Here is a 10,841-nt window from a genome sequence, read left to right as displayed (position 1 = left end):
CACTAACAGAAAGTCCTTGATCAAAGAATCTGGAAGGAAATTATACAAGCAAAATCTCAAATTTCAAATCCTCAGTATTTTGTGCTAAAATGAAAAGGGCAATGCACTGTAACAATTCTAGAAGTTACTTCCCTTATGACCTGATTCCACCATTACCCTACCATCCTAGGAACTGTGGTTCTGAGCAAGCTTGGCCCTGGCCTTGTTTGGGTCCTGGTTAAAGGAACACCCATGGACTTCCACCTCAACAGACTTTTATTGTAGTTACTTCTTTGTTTTTAATGCAGTGCACACAAGTTACTGATACTGAACTGCTTGGGGCAATTCAACAGTATAGTGAGCTTTCAGAGGAGGTTATGTTGGAAAGGGGAGAAACTGGAGAATGATGGGACCAAGCAGTTTGCCAGCTTCTCTGGGTAATGGCACTGACCTTGGTATTGACCAAAGTATTGGCCAAAGTATTGAATCACTGGATTTGTTGGAAATCTAAATGGGAAGATGTCTGACAATATTTAGACAGTAATAACCTTCCTGGTTTGAATGCATGGCATTTGGGGGACACTAGAACAATTATGTGAAAGTGCAAAAACATCTGCTAGCACTGCTAAGTAAAATCTAGAGAATCCTGATGGATATGGATAAATGCAGTGTTGCGATGTACGAAACCCCCCTTACCAGGCTCCGCCAGATTCTGCTGGGGGGGAGGTGCTCCGTCCCTCCCCCCGGAATCCTCACCGGGGGGGGGAGGCGCTCTGCGCCTCCCCCCTGGAATCCTGGCCAGCCAGCTCTGCTCTGCGAGGATTCCATGGAGCCACCAGCTGGCTCCGCCAGCATCCGGACATCCGGCCGCTGGATAGCAGGGACGCAAATGGCAGCGGCCGTAGCCGCCACCATTTGCGTCCCTGTATTCAGCCGTGATAGGCTGCGTAAAGACTTACGTAGCCTATTACGTCTGGTTTTTTTTAAAAAAAAAAAGCGTACGCAAATGGTGGTGGCTACGGACACCGCCATTTGCGTTCCCTATTTTTGGTTGTCTCAGTCTATGTAAATATTTACGTAGACTAAGATGGCGAAAATAAAGGGGAACGCAAATAGCATCCACTACGCTATTTACGTTCCCCCTTAGTTTCACTGTCTTAGTCTACATAAATATTTGCGTAGACTAAGACAACCAAAAATAGGGAACACAAATGGCGGCAGCCATAGCCACCGCCATTTGCATACGCTTTTTTTTTTTTTTACCCAGACGTGATAAGCTATGTAAGTCTTTACGTAGCCTATCACGAATGGGGGGGGGGAGACTGCAAATGGCGGCAGCAGCAGCAGCAGCCGGTCAGAAGACCAGCCGCTGCCGCCTCCGCCAAAGCCGCCGCTGGAGCCGCTGCCGTCCGGAACATCCGCCCCAGGTAAGTCTCGTCCCAGGGGGGGATCCGCGGGGGGTGGAGGGGTGGCAGGCCGTTTCACCACGGAGTTCAGGGGGCCGAATGCCAGTGCATTCGAGATCTGTGGTGGAATTCTCTGACATCCCTAGTTGCAGCACTATTACTGTAATGAGCCTGCTTTATATATATCTGCAGATAACTGCTTTCTGTTCTATACCAAAATATCTTAGCAACATTGTACAGACTTGCACTAAATCTCTTCAAGACTTCCTCTCCTGCCACCCACACTATACCAATTCCCTGGGGAAAGCAATCAGATATGGTTACCACGTGCCACAGTAATGGACAAAGAATGAATACTAAATAGAAATGGAACAAGGAATATTATACAATACTTCTTTTTTTTTACTCCCACTACACTCAGTTCTTATTCATCCTCCGCTGCTACCTAGTATAGCACTGAATCTGGACATTACTATCAGGTGAGATGGATGTATTCAAAGACTATGCTTGTTAATCAGTTCAGATGTTCCTTTGACAGCCTATCATGGAAGTCAGGTACAATGGAATTGTCCCGTAATGCAATTTGATGCTCATTCTGACTGGTTAGGCAGCCATCATGCCCCATAAAGTCACAATGTATAGCTGACAGGTATTGGGGATAATGTTTTAGGAGGTATTGCAAAAGCTGAACTCCCTCACAATGGGAGTTATTTTGCGCACTGACATTTAGAGACAAGTCAAAGCTGTCCTTTGTAGTTATGAGTAACTTGTTTACTAAAAATCCTATGTCTTTGTTTTCCTGACAAGCCATCCAAATTTACTGTTGTTATGTTATTTACTGATCAAATTTTGGATGAATATAATCTAGAGAAGACTTGGAGGCTTTTATGAATAAAAAATAAAACTGTGTTGAAATATCTAACTCTGTGAACACTATATACATGTGTGGGAGAGAGAGAGGGAGAAAGAGAGAACGGTTACCATGGGGGAGAGACAATGATTTTTAAAGCAGTAGTTTTTATCTAAAAGGGTTACACTTGTGCATTTAGTTTCCTCTCAAATAACAACTAAAAATTAAAAATTCAATTCAGTTTTATTGTTTATAACACTTAGGTCATCACAATAAAAATTTTTAAGGTTTTTTTCTAACAGGGTTTATAACTTAGAAATGGTCAACTTTTGACTGGGGCAAGGGGGGCAGTAAGTACACCACCCCTAGCACAGCTGTTCAGAAGTCAATATGTGCCCCCCCAGCACCACCATGACACCAGTGCAAGTAAAACCCAGTTTCATTTTTTATTGCCACTTACTGCTAAGTGCTATTGGGAGTTGGAGGAGAAAGAAGTGTTCTTGCATTAACATTTACACAATTATTTTATATGGCATAGAGGGCTATTGTCTGTACCGTAGTGTGCTTAGAAGTCACAGCAGTAGTTACCTCCCCCAACCCCAACTGCAAAAAGTGCAGGATTGTATCTACAGAAAGACATGGTACCAAAACCTCGGAATGAAACGCTGAGCATGATTTCTTCTTGCCTATGAGAAAATATACAACTACACATGTATAATAAACTCTAAGCAATGTAAATCATGGCTACAAACCATTATTATTTTAGTAACTACTGTGCAGCATCTAAAGTTTCCTTTACTGCAGGTGTTAATTTAAATTATGCCATAAAAAGCAAGAACTGGGATAAAATTAATGGCAAACTTGAAGGAAATCACATTTTTAAGAGCATTCAAATAAATCTACATTTTAGAATACACCTCACTCAATTCCAAGATGGGGATCATTTTCCCCTCTACTCAGCAGCACTGGTTAGGCCTCATCTGGAGTACTGTGTCCAGTTCTGGGCACCACACTTTAAGAAGGATGCAGACAAACTGGAGAGGGTTCAGAGGAGGGCAACAAAGATGATCAGGGGACTGGAAACAAAGCCCTATGAAGAGAGACTGAAAGAACTGGGCATGTTTAGCCTTGAGAAGAGAAGACGGAGAGGAGATAGGATAGCGGTCTTCAAGTACTTGAAGGGTTGTCACAGAGAGGAAGGCCAGGATCTCTTCTCGATCATCCCAGAATGCAGGACACGGAATAATGGGCTCAAGTTACAGGAAGCCAGATTCCGGCTGAACATCAGGAGAAACTTCCTGACTGTTAGAGCAATAAAGCAATGGAACCAATTCCCTAGGGAGGTAGTGGGCTCTCCCACACTGGAGGCATTCAAGTCAAGCCTGGACAGCCATCTGTCAGGGATGCTCTGACTTAGATTCCTGCATTGAGCAGGGGGTTGGACTCGATGGTCTTGTAGACCCCTTCTAACCCAACTATTCTATGATTCTATGATGGTCAAAACTGAATATTCAGGTCAGAACTGACTTCACTCTTACATTGTATCTCCATAGCAGTGCCATATTAACCACAGACCAATGCAACAGAGCAACAGGACAGCCTCATCAGGAATTGTTTTTTATGCGATAATCATAATCTGGATGTGGGGGCTGGGTGTGTTGTGGAATGGAGATTTATTAGATTGCTAGTCAAGATACTATTTGCTTAAAACCTAGTGTCAGAGGTGAGCTGTAGGTAGCTGTCAGAAGGGAGCTGCTGGGAGTTATACTGATGAACGCAGCCATGAGTCAGAGTCAAGGAACATGCCAACATTTAGCAGAGCCAGAGACAGGAAAGCTCAGGCAGTTCCCAGCCCAACCAAGAAGCAATGGGAGAGCCCAAAATCCTGCCTGGATGAGTGAGGCCAGGGCAGAGCCTGAGAATGCCAATGAAGATTTTTCAATCTGAAGTTCTGATGGTTCACCAAACAGGGTAGCCAGCTGTTACAAAAGCTGAAACTTTCTGATTCTCTTACCACATAGTGATGTTCATATTTCGCAATGGGTGCATAGTTTGGCCACCATGTCTTCATTTTTCTGTCTTCAGTCTCTCTCACACATTAAGCAAGGGTGTTTTTCATTGTATAATATGTCACCTGCCACTGTTGGTAACAAGAAAGTTCAAACTGGAGAGGAAGGTTGAGTGCTGCAATGAGGTGATACTCTGCCATTTTGTCATTAGTTGAGGTCTGAGAAAGTACAAAGCTGCATTGTGAAAAGGTCTGGCCCAACATTGGGGGAGGGTGACTTTTTCAGTTTAGCATTTGTTGGTTTTGAAAAGCAATCATACCATTCAATGTTGTCATTGTTGTTGTTGGGCAGGACACTACCTGCTCTGTCTGCCTCTTCAGAGTAATGGCAATGCTGACTGAGGAAGCATTGTCCTTCTTCTAAATAGGCTTCATGTTGTTGTCATGTAGCCAAATCTGACTGGCTAAATGGCATCAACATTCTCACTATGTGAGTATCTGGGATCACTTTGCAGGAAGAAGAAGCCCCAGTTCAAATGGCAGGGTGGAGGTCAATTTGACAATGAACAGCCAGTGAGCTGTCAACTAAATGTGAGTAATGGAGATTTTGGTGAAAATTCACCACTTGAAAGCATTGCTTTCATGCCAAAAAATATTCACAGGAAATATATGGCTTGGTTTAGGTGACATCAGACACTCTTGTTATTCCAGCAAGCAAAGTATATAGTAGAGCTGTGCAGAAATGGCCTCTCAAAATTCTCCACCCTATTTGTGGGCAGAGAAATTGAAGGGGAAATTTCAACAGTTTCTCACTGGTGAGCTCTATACAGTTACTATCTTTTTTCCTAAGGATTTTGGAGTTTTGTGTGTGCTTCCACTACAGTGGTAACAGCATCAACTATGTTGGCAGACTGGTCCCCATTTTGCATCCACCACAATGTAGTGGTGAGAGGGGCAGTGTGGTGTGTAGCTCTAGGGAAAAGCTGGAGCTAATGCTGTGTCAAAATCTGTCCTCCAATTTCCTGAAACCTTTCTTCCCTCATGAAAGAACCTTCCATTGTTCTTCCTCATTCTCAGGGTGTTCTTTCATTTATTTTTGTGGTGTTTCTGAGCTTACCTAATCACTGTGAGATGCTGTGTGTGTGTTTTCTTTCTATTACACATCTCTCTATTGCTCTGCAGCTTCCCAGGCTGCCTGTGCTTCCTGATTTGGAAAAGCCCTTTGAGAGGAATTACCTAACAATGTCTTCCCCTGGGCATTAGTTGAAGTGTGGGAAGCCAAGAAGGCTACGAGCTGCTGGAAAGATGATTGTACGCTGAAAGACAGGCCACACACACACACTCTTAGGCTACCTCCTAAGTAAGATAAGCCAAAGAAACTCAAACCCAACCCATGAGAATTTCCCTGAAGTGTTCTTCTCCTTTCAATTTCTTTTGAAAAGCAATTTCTTTTCTATCAAATTGAATGACAATGGTTGAAAAAAATGTGGGATAAATTTTCGGCACAGCACTAGCATGTAGGCATCCGTTTCCTTTATGTCTGTAAACAATGCCTAAGGCTGCTCACTTGCTTAAGAATGAAAGGGTAAATGTTCATAGAATCTAAACATAAAATAAAGAAGGAATAGTATCACCTAAAACTTGATCTTCGCTACCAAATGTGCAGAGCATGATCACCAAATGTGATCTCTTGCCACCTTAATGTTTGCTGTGGGCTTGCACCATAGCAATCAGGGAAGCAAAGTAGAAGGGCTCACAAGACCAGCAAAGATGTGCAGCAGAATAGGGATATTGGATATTCCAAAATGGAATCAAATAAGTTTGGATTTCTATGAATCCGACCTGCGGATTCTGCAGTGGACCGGCTTTTCCCAAGTTGCATAGATTCTGCAGACGTGCAGACTTTTTTTTTAACTTCCTGGAATGTTATGCAATTTTAGTTGTAGAAAAATACATAAAATAAAAGGCACCAGCCAAAGATGTGCATTTCTGCCATATGCTAAAGCATGAAAATGAGTGGGGGGGGGGCTTTGCGCATTTGAGGAGGATTTGCTCATTTGAGAGATTTGTGCATTTGCACAAGCACAAATTTGTGCAAATGCAGATTTGCACAAGCACAAATTTGTGCCAATTTGGGGAATTAGGACAAATCCAATTCCATCAATGAGCAGACGACAGAATGAAAGACACCTCTCAATCCATGGAACGGAGTTTACAAAATCTGTACATCCCTACTGCAAAATCATATGCAGGTTTTGCTTTATGAATTTGGCTGTTTTGTGCTAATTTGGAATCTCTGGTACCAGGTTTCCCCCTTCTCTCTCTCCACTGTCTTTTAAACATGGAAGTTTGGGAGATGCTGGACGAAATCTGAGATTGCAGCAGTTAATTTGTGGCAAATAATCAATTTGTCCAACCTTTAGAAATTAAATTAAAATATGCCCCCTGATTAATTGGAGAGGTTGAACACAGGCAGGGATTGCTAGCATGTTTCCAGACAGGAAGCTCCAGGCACTACCAATCAAAAGACATTGGGTATAAAATCCCACAGGCAGGGTGTTTGCATAGTAAAAGCCCCATCTGGAAGTAGCCCTAGACTCTTGAAGGGCAAACAGACTTACAACTAAAGGCAACTACAGCTGTCATTGCCCCGCTGATATCACATCAATAACCCTGACAGAAATGGAAGAGCCTTTCTCCAATCCTTCCAGGGGACCAGTTCTTTATTGGGGTCCTTAGGTATTCTTTATTTATTTTACTTGTATCCCCCCCTTTATACAAATATGGTGGTCAAGGCAACTAACAGTAATATCCAGAGTAAAAAGATCTTGATTAAAGCATAACAAAAAAAACAACATTACATTACATTACGTTACATTAGAAACACAACTAAAAACACAACAATAAAAGAAATGAACAGCACCAGCCAATTAAAGCCCCATTCAGCATCAAACCAGTTTCGATGCCAAAAGGCCTGCTTCAACAAAAGCATATCTGCCTACTGGCAGAAGGGCAATAGAGAGGGGGCCAAGCTAGCTTCCCACAGCAGGGACTTCCACAGCCTGGGAGCAGCCACTGAGAAGGCCCTCTCTCATGTCATCACTGAATACGCCTCTGAAGGTGGCTCTGCCAAGAGAAGGGCCTCCTCTGATCTTAAGAACTGGGCATGCTCGTATAGGAGAAGGTGGTATCTCAGGTAGCCTGGTCTCAAGCCATAGAGGACTTTTATAGCCAGCACTTTGAACTGTGCCCCGAAACAGACCAGTAGCCAGTGAAGCTGTTGTAACAAGGAAGTCACATGCTCCTTTTAACTGGCCCTGGTCAACAGCCTGACCGCAGCATTCTGGACCAGCTGAAGCTCCTGAACAGGTTACAAAGGCAGCCCCACACAGAGCACATCACAATAGTCCAAACAGGATGTAACTAAGGCATGGATGCCTATGGCTGGATGAATGGGTGCAGTTGGCACAGTAGCCTCAGCTATGCAGACGCACTCCTGGCTGCTACCAAAACCTGAAATCTAGGTTTCGGAGCTGAGCCCAGGCGCGCTCCCAAACTGTGAGTCTGAATCTTCGGGGGGGGGGGTGACTCCATCCATCTACCACTTGTAAATCACTCTCCTTATTCCTATGATGAATATCACCTTGCGACTGAGGCATAAAAACAGAGCAGTTTCAAGAAAAAACTCATTACAGATTGCTGCTGTAATGTTTCTTGTTCCCCCTCCCTGCCGTTGTCCAGAGCCAAAGCCGTTGCATATTGGCTATCTGCAACACTGGCCATGCCTGTTGTCATGCCATTGATTTGTGGCATAGAGCATGCAGCACCGTATCTCTTGTCTTATTTTCTTGGTCACAGTCTGCCTGACACGCCTACTGGCTGTTGACTACAGACTTGCGATTATGCCAACAGCTCTAAGAAGTCGTATTGCATATCAATGGTGTATTTTTAGAGAGAGGAGTAGGCAGGGAGTACTGCCTTAAAAACTAAACTTAAAGAGGAAGCATTAACTGCACTGAAAACATGAGGAAACTCATAATATTTTTCATGCTTTATTATCTGAAATTTGAGTTCAGTGTCATTTCTGTATAGAAAATAAAAGCAGCTCTCAAAAGTCTTTATGCAGTACATGTAGCAAGGGAGACATAGGATGTGTGTGTAGGGGTGTGGGGGGAGGGGAGATAAAGGAGACCCATATTCAGTGTCATCTATAGAAATTTCACTTCCGGGCTTTTGCACTGTGCTCGAACATAATTCAAGAATGCTATTCACATCTGAGATGGCAGATAACCATATTTGAAGAGACCGTGCCCATTGATAAAACTGTGTGCTTAAACACTTCTGAGCAAAACGGTGCTCTGTGGCATTCAAATTCCATTTCATGTTGTCCCTGCAAGGCTGGAATAGACAGGAAATTTAAGTGACATTTAATTCACACCTTCAAGCCATTTAACCAGACCTAGCAGTCAGACCAAGTGCTGTCGGAAGCAATGGAACAGGAGACTAAAAGGATCAGGAGCAGCTGGGGATGCTCTGCTTGAGAAAAGGGGATGCGATTTGCTCAAATGTTGCTAATTGAAGAGCAGCAGAAGTGACATGATGAAAGAAGGCCTTTAGCAGGATGTAGCCTGGAAGTGATGCAACCGGAGTAGGATGAACGAGAGAGGGCTGAAAGGCATCGTAAAGAGAGGATAAGAGAGGGGGCCCTATAACATGCTATGCCAGCCTTTGCCAACTGGGTGTCCCTCCAGATGTCTTAGAGTACAACGCCCATCATTCCAAACCAGCATCACCAATGGATATTCCCTTCCAAGTAGGAAAAGCAAGATGACTGCACATTGATGTGGAATAATCATCATGCATGCGTTTTGCTGTGTGAACAACTCACACAGAGAAGCTGATTGGCCACAACCTCCCAGCATGCATACGTCGACATACATATATGCAGCAAAATACATGTGATCACTACACATAAAAGAACTACACACACATCTTGCTGTTTTTCCTGCATTGAAGAGTTGTCTCTATAAGATCAGGATTAGCAGCTGGTCTTAAAGGAGAGTGTGTTTCTTCGACGCCATAAGAGAGATGTTAGCATGTTCTTTCTTCCCAGACAGTATCTAGCCTGGAGGGAAAACAGGAAGCCATGTTCTGTGGCACACTGGCTGGAGTGAACAGAAACAGTCTGAAAACCACAGTTAGTCTGAAAATAACTCTGTAATGAAAATGTAATGCACTGTTATTTTACATTAGAAAGAGAATAACAACTCATTAGGGTAGGTTAGCATGCAAGCAGCATAAGAACATAAGAATAGCCATGCTGGATCAGGCCATGGTCTAGCTAGTCCCGTGTTCTTTTCCCAGAGTGGCCAACCAGATGTCTATGGGACATCCATAAGCAGGACAGGAGCACAACAACAGCCTCCCACTCATGTTCCCTAGTAACTGGTATTCCGAGGCATACTAGCAACCATTGATAAGACTAATCTGTCTTCTTGTTTATTCATTCAGTCGCTTCCGACTCTTCGTGACTTCATGGACCAGCCCACGCCAGAGCTTCCTGTCAGCCGTCGCCACCCCCAGCTCCCCCAAGGTCGTGTCCGTCACCTCCAGAATATCATCCATCCATCTTGCTCTTGGTCGGCCCCTCTTCCTTTTGCCTTCCACTTTCCCTAGCATCAGCATCTTCTCCTGGGTATCCTGTCTTCTCATTATGTGGCCAAAGTACTTCAGTTTTGCCTTTAATATCATTCCCTCAAGTGAGCAGTCGGAGTTTCTTTCCTGGAGTATGGACTGGTTTGATCTTCTTGCAGTCCAAGGCACTCTCAGAATTTTCCAACAGCACCACAGTTCAAAAGTATCTATCTTCCTTCGCTCAGCCTTCCTTATGGTCCAGCTCTCGCAGACAGAGGTTACTATGGGGAATACCATTGCTTTCACTATGCGGACCTTTGTTGTCAGTGTGATGTCTCTGCTCTTCACTATTTTATCAAGATTTGTCATTGCTCTCCTCCCAAGAAGTAAACGTCTTCTGATTTCCTGGCTGCAGTCAGCGTCTACAGTAATCTTTGCGCCTAGAAAGACAAAGTCTGTCACTGCCCCCATGTTTTCTCCCTCTATTTGCCAGTTATCAATCAAGCTGGTTGTCATAATCTTGTGGGTTTTTTAGGTTTAACTGCAACCCAGCTTTTGCATTTTCTTCTTTCACCTTCGTCATGAGGTTCCTCAGTTCCTCCTCGCTTTCAGCCATCAAAGTGGTATCATCTGCATATCTGAGAGTGTTAATTTTTCTTCCAGCGATTTTAACTCCAGCCTTGGCTTCATCAAGCCCAGCATGTCGCATGGTGTGTTCTGCGTACAGGTTGAATAGGTAGGGTGAGAGTATACAACCCTGCCGTACTCCTTTCCCAATCTTAAACCAGTCTGTTGTTCCGTGGTCTGTTCTTACTGTTGCTACTTGGTCGTTTTACAGATTCCTCAGCAGGCAGACAAGGTGACTTGGTATCCCCATACCACCAAGAACTTGCCACAATTTGTTATGAGCCACACACAGTCAAAGGCTTTAGAATAGTCAATAAAACAGAAATAGATGTTTTTC

Source organism: Heloderma suspectum, chromosome 4 (genome assembly GCF_057233095.1).
Source record: "Heloderma suspectum isolate Gila_16-S chromosome 4, 16-S_ref, whole genome shotgun sequence".
Classification (NCBI taxonomy): Eukaryota; Metazoa; Chordata; class Lepidosauria; order Squamata; family Helodermatidae; genus Heloderma; species Heloderma suspectum.
This window is presented reverse-complemented; position numbering follows the sequence as displayed.